Genomic DNA, 18,960 nt, shown 5'->3' with positions numbered 1-18,960 from the left:
TATTATATTATATTATATTATTATTGTACCACGCTATAAGATGTCACATAACGGTTATTTCCATCTTGTGTTATGCTTGGACCTCAAATATGTTGAACTACTGGTTTACGTAGGAAGTAGCTGTAATGGATCACCTTTTGCCAATCCCCATGACAGTTACATCAGCCTCCCACAGGGATCACACTTAGCAAACAAAGGGAGGAAGTGAGTTTGTTAGAATATGTTACTTGTTCGGTACACGGTCGGCTCAGCTCACAGTTTTATTGTCGCCACAATGTGCCACCCGACGCATATCAGATACTAGCATTCGTGCAGTGGAATTACATGACCCAGAAGAGAACGGCCTGTCTGTCTGAACCTGAGACGAAACCTTTATCACTTCTGGAATCGTATTTCGATAAAATCCTTCAATCACTTTCGTACTGGAGAGGCGGAACCCTCTTGAGAATGCCTCGCACAGCAAGAAGACGGTATGATGAAGGTATATTGCGTAATGTGCAACGCTGGCCTACCACCCGAAGTTTAAAAATTCACGTTGAAGTTTTGGGAGGCGACTTACGCATACATTTAGAATCCCCCAAAATTACGAAACCATAATCAAAGAATGCGTGTGCAAATATAGCATTCTAAATTTACTGAGGCTCCTCATTTTGCGGAGTTTTAACGTTCTGGATAGGACGTCTACTGAGTGAATTCACATGACTTCATGGGGAACGCTAATTACCTACTGTTTTTTAATAAAAAAAGCGTTCAAGTGCTCCTGCTTTAACAGCCAAATTACGAGAAAGCAAGAGGGAGAGAGGTAGTTTAAATGGCTTACATCCATTAGTTGCGACGGAAGAAACGTGCACTTCATATCTCTAGTCGGCATCAAGTAGTAACCAGACTTCATTACCGTTAGGTGCATAATAAACACCTGTCGAAAAGGAGAGGCTGCCATCTGTCTGTCTATCTATCTATCCGTCTGTCTATCTATCTATCTGAATGTGTACGCATTACCCCCAAGATGCATCGCTGGCTAACCAACAGACCTAAACCGGCAAACATGAACAAATGTTTGGTGCCTCACTAACCAAACTACGACAAAAATCTGAGTATACCGATTTGACAACAATCCAGTACCGGCACCATGAGAATCGAATTTTCGTTCGCTCTAAGCAAATGTAGACAATCGATATATTGTGTGCCGCTAAACACTTTCGGTTCACCACGAAACTAAATGTAACGGGTTGCAAGTGAGCGGAACATAGCAAAGTGATCCCTTCGTGTTAAGGAGCACAAATAATGGAAGGATTGCTAACCCAAAATAAGACGGACACGCTTCGCAAGCATTTTGGTGTATTGTTAGTGTTAAACTGAAGGTAGACATTTATCGTGCGTGACACTTTGCCCAACGATCGAAGCGAAATTCACAAAGTTTTCCCGAGGTCAAGGCATGATCAGCTATTGTTAGGATGTGGTTGAATATACTACTTACATCATCACAGTAACGTGACTTTGTAGATGACTGCACTACACAAAATCGTCTACCCCTCTAAAAGCTTTCGAAGACATACGTTTCACAACAGACGATACATAGTTTTTTTGAAGTGCTCTGTTCAGATGTATGGCAATCTTCAAAACGCGTGAGTCAAAACTTGTCGGATTACCAGTGATTCATTTTTCTTCGGGAATATTTGAATATATGTATCGTGAGAGTCTGGGATTGGATATCCGACCTATCGACTTTTATGGTTCCATGTAGATAGGCGCAGAATTTAGCACTTCAGCGGAGAAATGCGTTTTTGAAATCTCGTGTCCAAAATCTTTCGACTTATTGAACAATGCTCATTTAGACGCGGGTAGTTTGACGGACACGTTTCGAGGGTGAACTCTCCCATGTGAAGTTTCATTGACAGGACAGGGAACTGCGGATATATATATATATATATATATATATAAATGTATATATATATGAAGACTTACCTTTGATGTTTCTGCGTGTTAAGCATACAGTAGAGCTAGACGCAAGTCTCTATGACTGTTGTCGTCCACTTAGACTTATGTGAGTGCTTTGGGTTTGTCTTGTGAGTGGCGAGGGCCACCAGACCGCTGTTTGCAATGTGTCAGTTGCGTTCAAACCATGAAAACCGTGGATTTGTTCCAAAGTCAAAATTTGGTCTTTTGATCTACCATAAGTTTGCAGAACGTCTAGCGTTAAACTTCATGCGTGATTTACAAGCGAACGACTTCGTTTCACTGGTCAGTCAACTGAAGTTTTTCATCTTTGACATACCATCCAACTCGCAAGGCTGTTGAAAACTTTGAAAGCTTACTACCACTCATCGGGTAGACATCAGAAGAACATACTATGACATCTAGACTGACCGGTCAACTGGAACGCGACCCAGCAATTGTATATGAATAATACTATAAACTAGAGATACAGTTGTCTCTCGTTAACACCCTGATTTTTGGAAATTTATCGCACGACATCTAAAGTAAGAATCCTATTTCATCAGTTCTACTGGTGTCTTTATCCCATCGGCGAATGTGTTGGAGAACATGAAAAATGTTTGGATGTACCATCGCGATATCGAGTTTCAAACTTCATTATTCTGGATAACCCATCGAAATTTAAAAAAAACTGTTGTAAAGCGCATAACACTTCTCGTTAAACTGTTCCTTTTATAGTTCAACTCATGTCGTGTGTACTGTGTTCCCAAGGTTCACATGGATATGATAAAACCGGTGTGCTGCCTTGATCATTGTTTTTCCGCTCTTTCTAGCGTCCACGTTGTAAATAACTCGAGAAGAGTAGATGGGATAGAACGCTCATTCGAACCAGTTCAAAACCCAGGTGAAAAGACCTTTTGGCCTCACATTTAGGATGTGAGTCCCAGATTGCTTTAGGGACCAGAAGTTCCATCTTGTCTTGCCAAGTAAAGGGTCAAGTTCATCTCAGCATTGGGGTCATTTTTTTGTGAACATGTGGGTGGTACTTGGCACGGCCTTTTACTACCGATCTTGCTTATAATTCATGTTACGTTAGATGTAATATGATAGTGCATTAAGCCGATGTTTGCTTTTACAACGCGAACAAAAGTTTTGAATTACAGAGACGGTTTTTTCATACACTACTATGGACTAGGGGATCACTGCTCACGACAGCTCTTTTATTTCATCTAACCAATGTCAAGATCACTGTTCAACCAAGCTACACCTACACGCTCATTGATTAGCATTAATCGATCGGAAAAAAAGTAGGAGAAGCGGATTCATGGGTGAACGGAGACTAAGCAAGGACACAACTGCTGTACTACCATGTTGATGAATCACAACAAGATATGAACTCTGTCTTGATTAGCGAAATACACTCATTTGCAGACAAATTTGGTTTTGCGGGAGACTTACCTGGAACCTAACTGAATCTCTCATCGAAGGAATTTCGGCAACCTTATGAGTATAACGCCTCTATCTTGATTAAATTTGGGTGATCGCAAAAATTTTAGGATGTGCGTTTAAGTATTTCTTGTTGGAACGATCTTTCTTCTGTTCTGACAAGACAAAGGAGGCAGTGGGTTCGAGTTCCACTATCATTAGGCACATCAACCCTGCACAACTTAGTCCGTGTCGAGATTCCAACTATATGATATACAAAAGGAGGATGTTACGCACAATCCACTTGCCTTCAGTGGACGAACTTGAACAGGTGCCCACGCTTCGACAATGTGACTGGCTTATCCGACACCTTGGTATAAGATCGCAAGTGAGTTTTGGCAGTGGCAAAACTCAAGTGCATTTTGGGGTGTATGAAACGGGGGGGGGGCAGATGAAAGACCAATACAACGAGAATCCAGCAAATCTAGAGTAGTTTTTTCGACTTTATTTCGTTAGACAGGGGTACCAGCTCTAATGGACAACTCATTGGATTCAGAAACGATTTTCGATCGAAAGCGGATCTAGTGGTGCCAGATATCTGATGTATTCCGGTAAGATTGTAATCACGACACATGAAACATATATCCATCACCATAGAATTAACTTTAGATGCATTCTTTTATTTGCTTGTGCAATCCACAAGGGTCCACATGGATTGAGCTGTTCCCGCCAATTATGAAAAGTGTACTACGTAAAAATATACTTACACGATTTTCACGGATGGTACATGGCTGAACGTAAAGTTATTCAAACAGCCCAGCTGATTGTGTTGAAGTAATCTACAGTAAAAAGGCAATTATAGGTACACTGTCCGCAAAAAAGAACTTACAGTATTTCCAAGTTTTCCAAACCTTTAAGGATACGATGGTCGAATGTTGTCAGTGAGTTGTTGCTCAAAATTCTGAAATGTAAAGTTGTTGGGAATAAACAAGTTTGGCGCGTGAAACAAATCATTCAAAACAAAAATCGTTGAGAAGTGTTAGCCAACTTTGTTAAAATTGGGATTTATTTACAGAAGTAATAAAAGTTGGTCCGGAACCGTGACATTGAAGTGACATTCCGTGTTTCCGGTAGAAAGTTGACATAAGTGGTTTTGGACTGGAACTCGTGTAAAACAAGTTGTAACCATTCGTGTCCCACTGATAAATTGTTGCAACGGTCATCAGGTGTCACATTTGTGCGCAGTAACACATCATACGTGACTGTTGACCCAACGTACATAGACTAGTAACTAGGATCGATCGGAAGCGTGAAATTCGGATGAATTAAATGGTCAAATCTATTAGGAACTGTACTCAGACCTATTACGGTTGGATATATTTTATGTCTACCGATGCTAGTGTACAGTGTTCTGTAGCGGTTGAATTTCGACGATACCTGTTAGGTTGAAGGCATCAAAAAGCAATCGAATCCAGGTCGTCGGACTGTAGAGCAGATCTGTGACCAAAGAGACATTATTGATAATTCACCGCGATGATTCCACTACAAAAACTGTACACTACAATTTGATAACCTCATGATAACATGTGATAATTTTGATGATACCGTGATTAAATGATAAGCGGCGCTATACCCTGTCTAACTGCGAGTTGATCACACAGCCACCCGAACAGTTAAATGTTCAAACTATTTAGCGGGTGTTCGCTGGTTCGAGACCCCCCTGGAGTTTCGCATGATGCGCAATGCTGATGACTTCCAATAAGAATGAAACAGCTGTATAGTGTTTTTCGGCCTTCTCGCGCAGAATACGCCCACTTACAGGATGAAATCTCGCTTGATATTTGATGCTCTGTCACTTGTGTTTTTGACGGAACCTAAACAGATATATACACTAGAACACGTAACTGTCTTAAATACGTAAGTTTTACTTGGAAAACGAAGGTTCGTATGTCGTACGCATCCTCGATCGATACATTCGGTTGAGCGCAAGTGAATCGCCATCTCGATATCAAACCATCGAGCACTACCCTTGTATTAACTATGTGATGAAAAACACGGCTTGGTGCTATGCTTGTGCTACGAAGAACTAAAAACCAAAGCCATGGTTTTTGACACTCCTCTAGAATTTCAGGAATACCGTGAACTCCCAGTAGATTTGAAATTGAAAAAAAAACTATCCTAGAGTTCTTGAAATTGTCTCAGCGTATGCTGGGTATTATTCCTTAGAGCTCAGTAGGTATTACCATTTTCCAGTCATTCGGTGCTCTTGTTCGTGATCAGTATATATATATATATACATATATATATATATTACGAAGGTAGTAATTGGTTGTGATATCCCCATATCTGAGGTTTCATCTAGTGCTATGCTGTGCTGCGTTGGGATCGGCGAGTTCGAATCCCCCTGGAGATTCTCGGGATGCATACCACTGGTGATTTTCAATATGAATGTTTCTCGGCTTTCCGACATAGATTGCCTTCACTTGCAAGACGAAATCTTTGTTTAAAACTTCCATATTCTCTCCAGAAATTTAAGTGGTACTGTTACGGAATCAATTGGAAGTCATCACTTGACGCTTGAGATGGACAACCACAGGAGGCTGTTTTTCCATTAGTTATTGTACGTTTTTAAGTTTCTTGTAAATGCGGCCGATACTGGGCGTTTGTCTGAAGCATTCCCCGAATGAATAAAATATCGATTGGTGAAATGACCAACTGATTTGCTCATTCACCAACGGTGAGTGAAACCACATCACACCGAAGTAATCTTGTTTTGGATAGGTGGATAAGGCTTTCTTCCTGTCGGGAACAAAATATCCTTCTGAATTGAACAGACTGCATGATTTATTGACGCCCGTTGTCATTTTATTCAAACTGCATTGAATTTAGTCAATGTATGACATCGACCGGATCACGTAGCGTTATACTGTTCTGGAGGCGTGGTGCGTTAGTGGTGAAATTGATGAACAGTGCAATCAAAGCGTTACATTTGGGCTAGCAAAGTTAGAGTAGAAACAATAAACTGTACATGGTTTTATGCGCACCACGCTGCATTTTGGTAGACTCAATGATACACAAAACCGCAATGTGATCAGGCTAGGCGAATGAACTGGGAAACATTGAGTTAATCTGTCAAACCGCATGTTCAAAATAAAAAGCATTCTTTTTGGTTGGTTCACGTAATTTTAATAGCTATTTTCTGTTGTTTCGGATTAGTTATCAATGCCGTGTATAGGTGGAGAGACTGTCACAACTTTGGCATTGGTTGCCGGATAGTAACAATGAACAAGCAAGATGACTTCGTCTTTGTGCTCACTGGCGGCCTTAGTATTTGAACAGTTTTTTTCACGATGTTTGAAACTTCATTTTATAAAAGAAGAACGTACATTGTTCGCCAAACGACAAGAATAACACATGCGCAACTCACAGTTTCTTTAACTTTGTATTACTTTCAAATGCAAACGGGTCGATTCGCTCCAGTTGGTTTCCGTCCAGAATGCTGAATAACATGTATGAAAAAAACGCAAAAAAATGAGCCAGTGTTAATTAAAAAGACCACCCCTAGAGTTGAAGCTTTGGTTGAATGGGTCAAACCTGAAGGGTATTGCATAGATAAACCAAGTGCCAGTTGTTCCCGATGTGGAAATACAAGATTAAACAATGGCGATCATCGTTAAATATCGATCGATGAATTATTTAATCAGCACTAACCAAACTTGCTGTCTTCCCACGTGATTGCTGTTCAGTTTATGCGCATCTTATTTGAAATCAGAGTTTGTCTGTGTATATCACTGGTCAATGTGTAGACAGATAGTCCTCGTTATTCAACTGGCAATTACGATGCAATAAACTGGGTTACTAGTAAATATAAAAAAACTTACTGGCAAATTGGCATGTTGGCCACGAAAGACTCAAGCAAATCCCACGCAAGAGTCGCCTGTTTATGATATTATTCACCTAAATTTGCGCGAGAAAGACCGCTTCTTAAATCATTAGGAATAATTTAAATTCGCAAATTGGGTCTAAAGTCAGAACTACCAGAAAGCTTGTCCAGGACTTTTCCTTAACAGGACTGCCCACCTGTTTTCAGTATAATTCTAACTAAAACATGAGGTGAGCTTCGTCAATAAAACGCAATTGGAGAATGTAATAGAGGGAAGATTTCGTAAAAATTCATTTGAGTCTCTCTTCTAAAAGAAACAAACCTGGAGTGTATAGTCCACATATGTGTACTCAAGAGATAAGACTGAAGAAAATTCCAATATCAAATCTTGCTGGTGAGTTCCAAACGTAGTGTGGCCTGCCAATAACGTTGTAAGTTATGTCCTAAATTTACTTTCACTAGCTGAATTACTTACGCTGAAGACCCCGAAATAACATATTAACCTCCGTACTTTCTAAGTCACGTTATCAAGTAAAAGCCTTGACTAGTGGTGCCAAGTGTTGGGTGCATCAGCGTCGAATTCAGTGTAATTCGTTCAGGTTTCTTTCTGCGTAAAGTTTAACGTTTACTGATTTAGAAGGTTGACCGGGTCTGTATTCTTGGCTTTGTCCCATTGATGCCATGTCATATAATTCGTGCCGTTCGTGAGCGTTCGAGGCTTTGAGGATCGAATCCATCACACGTAAGTCAGAATGTTGGAAATTAAAGTAACTTATCTTCAAGTTATCTGACCTTGAAGCCCAGTGTTTTGATGATATAACCACTATAGAAAACTGCTAAACGAAGTCAAATCGTGACCTCATCAGTAGTACTAGTTCAATGTTATCAACTCTGCTATTTTGAGAGCAGGACTGACTGCCACACATTTAGGAGTTTTATAAAAAGCCTAAATAAAATTCATAATACCGAGGAGGGATCATTGAAGAAAGGAATGATATTAAACTGTTCTGGGTATGCACGTTTTCAGGGTTAGTGTGGCCGAACTTAGAAATCAAACGAGATAAAAAAATTCCCTAAAAAAAGCGTATTGAAAATCTTCATTTTTTCTTATTGATTTGGTCTCCAAATGCCATGAAAATGAGGGTGAACGTGAATTTTCCTGACTTTCATCAAAAGTTGATTCACGCCAAATAACTCGGTCATCGGACGAGCTGGTAACTGTTTTCAAGCAATTTGTAGCTCCATTTCCTTCTAAGATCTTTAGGGCAAACGCAAGGCACTTTTAAACATTCCCAAATCGAGCTGGGTACAGACGATACGAAAATTTAAAACGAACATTGGCTAGTGGAGGAAACCCCTATAAACTTGCATGATTGTCCCATCCATAGCTTCATAAACACCTCTTAACAGCAGTCCTTATCCTGATATCTGCTTCCCTCAACGCTTCACACGGTTCCAGAGTTATGTTTTTAACATCCTATTTTGCCTCACTAACTATAGTTCTTTCTCCGGAATTGCATGCAATGGTAACATTGGAATGCAACAAAAATCTACCTAGATTTCAGGGAGTAATCACATAAACCCACCCACTCCACCTAACTGCTATATGAACCTTTTACGAAAGGCACCACACACTTGATAACTGCTACAGAAATTTAAACGCAATTTTTCCACTTGTTCTGTGAAACAATTCACCGTCATCCTTGACAGTAAGGTTCTTACTTGTTCGAGGGATCGTTTTGCCTGGAGGTATATGCTTGACATTTTTCTGTAAGAAAGCATTTTTCTGCCAAGTTATCCAGGTCGAAAAGGCCTCGAACAGTTCACAGAGCATATAACCTTCTACCAGTAATCCGAGACTGAAATTGTTTGGAACTGTCATATTTTCGTTGGGATATCTGAGTCTTATATATTTTTGCATGTCCTCAAACCGTTAGCCCTCAGGCGGGATAAATCACCATGGTAGACAAAATTATCGCCACATTCTCCTTTGAGGCTGATTTTATCATGCTGCGGTAAGATTATGTAAGATGCGAATTAAAGCAGCGATTGGAAGACTCCATAGCACGGGACCAACTAATTCACAATGATGGTCAATCTTTTGGGGCCACTCTGTTACGATCAGCAGTTCTGTCGGCTGAATAGAATAGGTGCGCTCATACTGATCCTAGAAAGCTTCCAAGAAAGTGAGGGCAAAATCTCCAGGAAAACCTGAACGCATTTGTTCCTATCATTGCATTAGGCAGGCAACTGCATGAGAGCTGTGGTTCGTTAGTTTGTAAGCAGTGACGGATATCACAGAGGCACCCCGGAAGGGCTGCTTCATGTTATGCCCTTGACTCTCAAAATATTTATCAAGACTGATGTGCACGTGACATGGGTATGGGTATAGTTCTGACAGCCTCCACGGTTTGTTTCCCTTGGCGACACGACTAATCAGGCAGCACAACGGGGCATAAAATTGTAGGACGGTATTCTGGCTTCATTTCAGTAGATCTTCGGTCACGACATGCATCCACGATGGACACTATAGCCCGTCGTTTATCCATCTTTTCACTTAGTAGGTAAACATCTGGTGTTGCAGTTTGCGACTGAAAACTTATTTGACCGCTGAAAATTGATGTAGGTCTTGGCCTAAATTCTTTTTACCTTTTGGGTGGTTTACAAAATCGCTTAAAGAGATTTGATGTAGTTGACTTCGACTGTCATGACAGTGGACTCATACCTGGGCCTTCGCATTGGTATTTTCTAAAGTCACAGCTTTTTAAGTGCATCCGATAAGGCCCTCTCTGCGCAGTTATTTATTAGAATCCCAACTGAACAGTTACAAACTATTGGACAGGGGAGCAAAACTCTCGTATGCAACTTGTTTGCAAAAACAGAATACCCACCTTCTCCTTGAACGCGTCTTCCTGAACTTTTCCGGATATTCATTGACTGTTACTCAATATCAAGCAAAAACCACAGAGCGACTCCACAAATTCCGTAGTAGATCTCACTTTTCAAGAGACACAAAGCGGACCTATGAGAAAACATACTACTCGCATGCTCCTATTAGTGGTATCACCGTTACATCAGCACACCGAAATGACGACCAGTGTGTGAGTAATGGGACGCAGACCGAAGTGCAATTCTGGGAGCCCACAAGGACTTTTCCTCAAGTGAACATCAAAGACATTTCTTGGTTTATAGGGACACATTCTTCTCCGAATTGTTAAATGGTTACAGATCAGATGGTTGTAACTTGTACGCTGAGCTTCGCAGCTTAATTACCGACGTTCCATCATCAGTCACAGAGGCATCATCAGTACACTCACTGATATATGATTGGACAATTGGATTTTGAAAAAGAAACTGTTTGTTCCTTTAAACACGGCAGATGTAAATGGGCGTTTATACACGGTTCACAATCGGGAGTACTTATTCAAGTAGACAAATCTAGTCTTTTGTGGCAGTTAGCTTGTTCACTTAGCTGACCTTATCCTGATATCTGCTTCCCTCAACGCTTCACACGGTTCCAGAGTTATGTTTTTAACATCCTATTTTGCCTCACTAACTATAGTTCTTTCTCCGGAATTGCATGCAATGGTAACATTGGAATGCAACAAAAATCTACCTAGATTTCAGGGAGTAATCACATAAACCCACCCACTCCACCTAACTGCTATATGAACCTTTTACGAAAGGCACCACACACTTGATAACTGCTACAGAAATTTAAACGCAATTTTTCCACTTGTTCTGTGAAACAATTCACCGTCATCCTTGACAGTAAGGTTCTTACTTGTTCGAGGGATCGTTTTGCCTGGAGGTATATGCTTGACATTTTTCTGTAAGAAAGCATTTTTCTGCCAAGTTATCCAGGTCGAAAAGGCCTCGAACAGTTCACAGAGCATATAACCTTCTACCAGTAATCCGAGACTGAAATTGTTTGGAACTGTCATATTTTCGTTGGGATATCTGAGTCTTATATATTTTTGCATGTCCTCAAACCGTTAGCCCTCAGGCGGGATAAATCACCATGGTAGACAAAATTATCGCCACATTCTCCTTTGAGGCTGATTTTATCATGCTGCGGTAAGATTATGTAAGATGCGAATTAAAGCAGCGATTGGAAGACTCCATAGCACGTGACCAACTAATTCACAATGATGGTCAATCTTTTGGGGCCACTCTGTTACGATCAGCAGTTCTGTCGGCTGAATAGAATAGGTGCGCTCATACTGATCCTAGAAAGCTTCCAAGAAAGTGAGGGCAAAATCTCCAGGAAAACCTGAACGCATTTGTTCCTATCATTGCATTAGGCAGGCAACTGCATGAGAGCTGTGGTTCGTTAGTTTGTAAGCAGTGACGGATATCACAGAGGCACCCCGGAAGGGCTGCTTCATGTTATGCCCTTGACTCTCAAAATATTTATCAAGACTGATGTGCACGTGACATGGGTATGGGTATAGTTCTGACAGCCTCCACGGTTTGTTTCCCTTGGCGACACGACTAATCAGGCAGCACAACGGGGCATAAAATTGTAGGACGGTATTCTGGCTTCATTTCAGTAGATCTTCGGTCACGACATGCATCCACGATGGACACTATAGCCCGTCGTTTATCCATCTTTTCACTTAGTAGGTAAACATCTGGTGTTGCAGTTTGCGACTGAAAACTTATTTGACCGCTGAAAATTGATGTAGGTCTTGGCCTAAATTCTTTTTACCTTTTGGGTGGTTTACAAAATCGCTTAAAGAGATTTGATGTAGTTGACTTCGACTGTCATGACAGTGGACTCATACCTGGGCCTTCGCATTGGTATTTTCTAAAGTCACAGCTTTTTAAGTGCATCCGATAAGGCCCTCTCTGCGCAGTTATTTATTAGAATCCCAACTGAACAGTTACAAACTATTGGACAGGGGAGCAAAACTCTCGTATGCAACTTGTTTGCAAAAACAGAATACCCACCTTCTCCTTGAACGCGTCTTCCTGAACTTTTCCGGATATTCATTGACTGTTACTCAATATCAAGCAAAAACCACAGAGCGACTCCACAAATTCCGTAGTAGATCTCACTTTTCAAGAGACACAAAGCGGACCTATGAGAAAACATACTACTCGCATGCTCCTATTTGTGGTATCACCGTTACATCAGTGCACCGAAATGACGACCAGTGTGTGAGTAATGGGACGCAGACCGAAGTGCAATTCTGGGAGCCCACAAGGACTTTTCCTCAAGTGAACATCAAAGACATTTCTTGGTTTATAGGGACACATTCTTCTCCGAATTGTTAAATGGTTACAGATCAGATGGTTGTAACTTGTACGCTGAGCTTCGCAGCTTAATTACGGACGTTCCATCATCAGTCACAGAGGCATCATCAGTACACTCACTGATATATGATTGGACAATTGGATTTTGAAAAAGAAACTGTTTGTTCCTTTAAACACGGCAGATGTAAATGGGCGTTTATACACGGTTCACAATCGGGAGTACTTATTCAAGTAGACAAATCTAGTCTTTTGTGGCAGTTAGCTTGTTCACTTAGCTGAACAGTTCGGTTGAAAACGTTTCATCACCAATCAAGGTGACATCATCAGTGCGTTGTTAGAGAGCGTAGTGGTGATGGGTTGGTGGTTGTGTTCTGTCATCAAAGATTACGGCATACATCTGTGGCATAATCTCCCAAGGGGAAGGAATCAGCCAAGGACGAATTGGGAATAATCCAGCTTCCATTTCATTCAAGTGCATCCATTCTTTGTACAGTCAACATCCATGAATCTATTCACCTTCAAGCAAAGCTGAAGCACAGTTAAACCAACCGTTGATTTGTTTTCCAGTCAAATTTTTATCACTACAAGTTCCGGTTCACACCCGTTGTAATTCATCCAACTTCCCCACTACTAAACTGCATGCAACCACGAGTGGGTTCTTGTACCGATCTCACCAGTTATCGCGCAGTATGTTAGTTATTTATCCTTATCATCACTCTGAATTTCCTACGAAAAGTAATCGCGTTTTATTGGCGCCAAAGATTTTGCTCCAACAGCTGCGAAGGAAACAGCCACATGTGTGCCGGCTTTTTGCAAGTGGGGTTTTATTTGTTTCAGTTTTAACACCCAACCGTTGAAGCGGACAGTTAAAATTTGCGCACAACACAAACACAACCAGAAATTTAGATTCCTATCAAAACCGCATGTGATGGAGTCTCACCGACTTGTCGGCGCCGAGTACATAAACACAAACGGAACTGAACTTGTCATGAACAGATTTTTCTTAGCGTTGTGCTGTGAAAGAGTGCCGATTTTATACCGTCGTATAGTGGTGCATTTTTGAACAAAATTTTCTTAAATAAAGCAAGACTCTATTGTGCAGTTGCGGAAACTTTTTAGCACGGGTTGGAACACATTTACAGATATGGCTTAAAGGCACGGACACATGACGCCGTTTTATTCAAACCGAAAATTTTTGGATAAACGAAGTTTTCACCAACATTTGCCACAAGATTTTTTTTACCGAGTTGTTAAGGTGTGAATTCAAAATCGTGATGTAAATTGAGGTTCGTGATTTGATGATAATCATGCTACTTAAGTGTTGTTGAAAATTCCGTACGGTTTCTTTCAACTTTGCTGCTACCCCAAGAACGACTGCGGATGAACAATGCTGGGGAAAGTGACAAACACCGAGTAGGCCAGTTTCACACGGAAAAGGTGATTGATGAAATATGCTTCTTAGGCTTTTCTAAGCCTTTCGACAGCCTTAGTGACTCCATAAGATCATAGAAAAGAGCGACGCACATTTGCTTAATGAATTAAGGGCTGATTAGCTCCAGTGAGTTCCTTGTGTGATTTCCGCAATGGACCAGATGTTGATATCATTAATTTACACATGAAATTTGGGTGTATATTGAGGAAAGTTGCACAGCCCCCCCCCCCAAAAAAAAATCTTGGCAAACGGCTGTGCAAGTGTCGTCAAAAGTATTGAAGCTAAGCCAGTAGGCTAGGTAAGGTTGAAGTGTTAAAATTCCTGGCTCCGTTTGAAAAAAGTAGCAGGGAAAAAAGTTGCGCTGTAGAACAGAATTAATTAGAGCAAATTACGGGACTCGTTGCGTCGTTTATATGGGACCAAACAAATCTCGGAGAAACTGCCTCTCAGTTTCAAGTTCAAACCATTTAATCACTATTTTATCATGGGAGTTCCATCTATGATCTGTTACCTATCATGATCTGTCCTGTCTTGGCTAGATGCCTCGTAATCAACGACTTGACTTTGGACTCGCTCCAATCAAGAGCACGTCAAGATAGAAGCTCATACATAGACTTTTAAGACATATGTTGTTTCACTCAATTTTCTGGCCTTCGGTCAGTTCTACCAGGATGAGCACCTCTGTAATAGCAGATGAAACAGCTGCGCGGTTTGTGCTTATCAGGAAGACCAGATTTCTGAATGTAATCTCAAAATGCCCGAAACCTACTGCTCCACCAAAATCTGAACAGGAAAGCCGGCAAGCATCCAGGCTGGTCAATTATTCGATCAATTCAGCAAAAGCTGATAAATGTTCATGCACGCCACAGAAGCACGACCGAATGTGATCAGCGTTCAGGAATTTCATGGAGGCACGATCGATGTTGATGGATGCTCACTAACGCCCATCAGACAGCCTGGATCAATGTCAGAAAGTCCCCTTTAAATAGCGTGGGGCCGTTGTAAATTTTGCTCTCGCACTCGCACGCACTCACGCTCTCGCACTAGCTTGTTCAGAATATAGCTGTTGTATTCCCTTCTGGGAGTCTTTTTTCAGCAACTAGGCACTGGAGCGGGTTAGCAGCAGATACCACAGATCGGCGAATCAGTAGATATAACAATGCTAATGATGATAGTTGCAAGGCTTGCGTATGTACCCCAAGATTTGGTTGTGATGCTGCTCTATGTGTTTTGCTGGGAACCGCTCTCAAATTTCAATTAAATTAACAACATTTTCTGTCCTAATTTTAGTGAATCTTTGTGTAAAAGCTTCTCTTGAACTGCGATTCGCAGCACAACTTCGCCACTCAATCTAGAGTATCTTTCGATGAAACAAGGCTGGCGTAACTCCCTCAAAACTAAATTTGTTAGGTATTGAGTGTGTTTCGCTAATTCCGTGCAGTTTGAGTTCACGTAGAACATGAGGTTGACGGACTGTGCCTACCTGATGAGCCCCAAGAAGGGAGAGACCGGTCGTGGGCTATCGATGGCTTTTCAGCAACATTTTAATTAGGGTATTACGTCTGGTGCTAAACCTCGTTTATCGATCAGAACATACAAAAAAAGCCAGATTTGTCTAGTCCTTGAAAACAATTTAAACGACAGCTGCTACTACTTAAGTGCGATGATCAAATTACCATACTGCAACTGGACACGAACTCCGGAACCTTGCCAATGGGTCCCATTGAATTCAAGGAAAACAAACCCGAATATTTTAGGACATCATGAAAGGTTCAGTGAAAAGAATGTAATAAAGCATTGTACAAAATACTGAAGGCCAATTATATGCTATCCTGAAAGATATTTGCGTGAAATATTACATAAGCGATGGCGTAGGAAGAAATACTTGTCACTAACCGGTTCGTTCATACAACATATATACGGAGTTTGAAAAAAACAGACAAGCCACCTGGAGTGTTATATCCGACACTCGCTACGCAGCAAGTTCGTACCGCAAAGTCGTTCAGTCGCGTGTGAGAATACCTGAACCTCTTAAGTTCAAATAGACCATTTTTGACCCTAAATTTATGCTTGAATTCGCGGAACTCCTACCAAATTTTAACACAGTAAAAAAGGTGATAGTCCTGTTTGAAGTTTCATATTGAATCATTATTTTCTAGCTTATCGATCTTTGGAGTTTTTGGCGTGATTCAAGTTGTTATTGTACGAACAGCTAGGCTTTAGGACTCACAGCGAACGAATTACTTAAGCTTTTACAGCTTTGTACAGGAGATACACTGTCTTTCTTTTAATGGGCAATTTAGGGGGGATGATGCCACCTCTAGGGGTCCAGTTGGGTCTGGATTGACTCATGTGGTTGAGGACGGCTGAGAGCAGAAATCAATAGGAGGGGCAGGTGAAACCGATTGGTAAATAGTTCATGCATAGGTCATGGTCAGATACAGAAGTAAAATCAACTACTCAAGGTCATCTGAAGCAGAATAAAGTGCATCTGTTCTGTGATCTGCTGTACACCAAACAAAAATAATGGGCCGCTATCGAGAGGCATGTTTAGAAAACTTGCGTGAACAATGTAATATGCACAATGTAAACGTTCTTGAGGTGTTGAACAAAAGTGCTCTAGATGAGACCTTTGTTAGAATGACTGTCTTGTTGTAATATGCACAATGTAAACGTTCTTGAGGTGTTGAACAAAAGTGCTCTAGATGAGACCTTTGTTAGAATGTACTGTCTTGTCGCTCAAGACGGAATGAAATTAAGGGTAAAACTACCTAAAGCACCGTCGGTTTAAGAACGACTATTCACCGAGGTTTTTGAATAGACAGTCTAAATTTCAATTAAAACGTGAGATACTGAAATGTGTACCGATAAATCAGGTATAACCTGCATTGCCACTCAAAAGATACTAAATCATTCTTTTCTAAGGGCGGTCAAATCCTTGCTGGCGAACTATCCTACAAGGATGTCGAAATAACCCCACTTAGTGCAACTTTGCCCATCCTAGTTTTGTACTTTTGGTCACTAAGATCGACTTAAATAAGCATTAGATTTGAAAATTCAGATGAAGATACACTGACAAAGCACCAAAGCACCTGGGAACTGGAATCAAAGAACACGCTCGAGAACATCTGCAGAAATCTGAATATCGTGGTCAAAAAATTGACCATGTAATAACCAGGTGACTGCCCGTCTGTATGGCAGAGCATACGCTCTGCATTACCGCAGCAGTAGCTCATACATTCACAAATTAGCTTACCTAAACTCAAACCGAACTGTTAATCAGAAAAATCCATTTATTCGCGCAATTTCACCACTTTGCTTTATCGAAGCGATTAGTTAAGTGGGGCTTAGAAATTTTGGTTTAAAAGTACCGATCAATGAATCTGAATAATCCAAAAATGCCCCACCCCGAAAAATTGTTCACAAGAAAACTGTTTTGTTTCACCTATTTGGAGGGTCGGTTGAGACATAATCAATTTGTATATTGTTGAAACGTAAGTTACGCGCTGTAATTAAGTAAAACCGTGTGCAAAACAGATACGCGTGAATAGTGTGCCATCAGCGGAACTGAACCCCTTTTCCATGAAATTTCTGCATTACAGTTTTTTACTCGAAGTAACAGACTTCAGAAACTGCTTCAATGAAATGCTTGATGATACCTTTTCCAAAATGAGACAGGAGCATACAATATGATACAATAAAAACATATTTTGGACTCACAGGTTTTGCAGACCTTTCAGTCCAGTGAGAGCAGAGAAGGACTTGATCTCTTTAATCTGGTTTCCTCGAAGATTTCTGTGTGGGAAAAAACAGTAAAAGATTGTGCTTTGGCATTGTAAAATGACTCAAAATAATCTTTAATCGATAAGGAGAGGATGCAGACAGATAATGTGAACAAATCCAAGAACGTTTGATATCATCTTAAAGGTATATTTGAATGAGTTATAGTGGAGTTCACGATGCCTGATTTCCGTTACTGGAGAAAAATCTTCACTTTTCCGACAGGACACACTCCACTTGCAAGGCTCTTGAAAATTCTTCGAGGCCTCACCGCCGATTATGCCCATCCTTGGGCTCATCAGGTGGGCGTAATCCGCCTGTTCCCGTCAACCTGATGTTTTACATGTAGAACTCGCGAGAATACATCCACCCGCAAAATAGACCCCTAGGTTATGATATTCTTGAACTAAAGGTTATTCACAAAGAGTGTCTTATTTTTTAGTCATCGCGATAACATGAATGGGTGGTTTATCCGAGCCACTCCTCAACACCGATGTACTTGTAGGTGGATTTATTTCATTAATTTTTAATTGTTCCTCATTTGTGGCGGACTCCTGTTGTACTTGAGATCGCTAGCGTTTGCTGATTTGAGACACTTAGAGCGTCAAAGCGGTGTATCCCTGAATCTCAACGGACGTTCCTTTAAAAGCTGTTTTGTCATCTGTTTGTGAGGCTTGGTCTGTTAGAGCAGCGGATCTGAGACATCTTCAGCGGCTCAACAGCGGTCTTCGCACTGCCATAGGTTGTGTGGGTTGGTGTCGGCGAATCCGTAACGTGGTAGAAAGAAGGCTAGTGATCGGTTGTGCAGCACGGACTTCTATTGAAGAATGTGTCCAACACCAGAGGCCGCGCATGTTGAACCACCATTTGCCGAAGAGAGTGCTGTTTTCCGTGTCCAGTCCAGAGTGGCCAAGGCAGAGAGGTATCCAAACACTGAGCTCACCGAAGGGTACGAAATAGGTTACGAAAAGTTTGGGTGTTGTCGGTGCTTCTTGCTTTCCGGGATGGGGACCGTGTGATCCCCACTGCTCCTGGTTGGAATTGCTGCGCGATATGGATGCTAATCGATGTCAATGGATTCTTGTTGTTAGCTTTTATCCAGATTACCTTAATGGATTGCACCAAGGATTGATCGTAATAAGCTAGCACTATGTCCCTGTACTGTCAACTTTCATCTTTTTCTACACAGTAAGGCTTTCAAATAAATCATGGTTGTACGGCAGTGAAGTATCAGTGTTGGGCACTG

General features: G+C 41.1%; 1 protein-coding gene across 1 annotated transcript in view; it reads right to left on the bottom strand.

Moving 5' to 3' along the window:
- T265_00606 (hypothetical protein) overlaps positions 1-18,960 on the bottom strand; it is a gene marked incomplete at both ends in the record, with an annotated part of 100,087 nt that overhangs the window by 33,893 nt on the left and 47,234 nt on the right. The window contains 4 exons of the mRNA XM_009164434.1: positions 4,128-4,199; positions 4,250-4,321; positions 6,788-6,859; positions 17,655-17,729. The remainder of the gene's footprint in view (positions 1-4,127; positions 4,200-4,249; positions 4,322-6,787; positions 6,860-17,654; positions 17,730-18,960) is intronic.

This window comes from Opisthorchis viverrini (genome assembly GCF_000715545.1).
Source record: "Opisthorchis viverrini unplaced genomic scaffold opera_v5_6, whole genome shotgun sequence".
Lineage (NCBI taxonomy): Eukaryota > Metazoa > Platyhelminthes > Trematoda > Opisthorchiida > Opisthorchiidae > Opisthorchis > Opisthorchis viverrini.
This window is presented reverse-complemented; position numbering and strand designations above follow the sequence as displayed.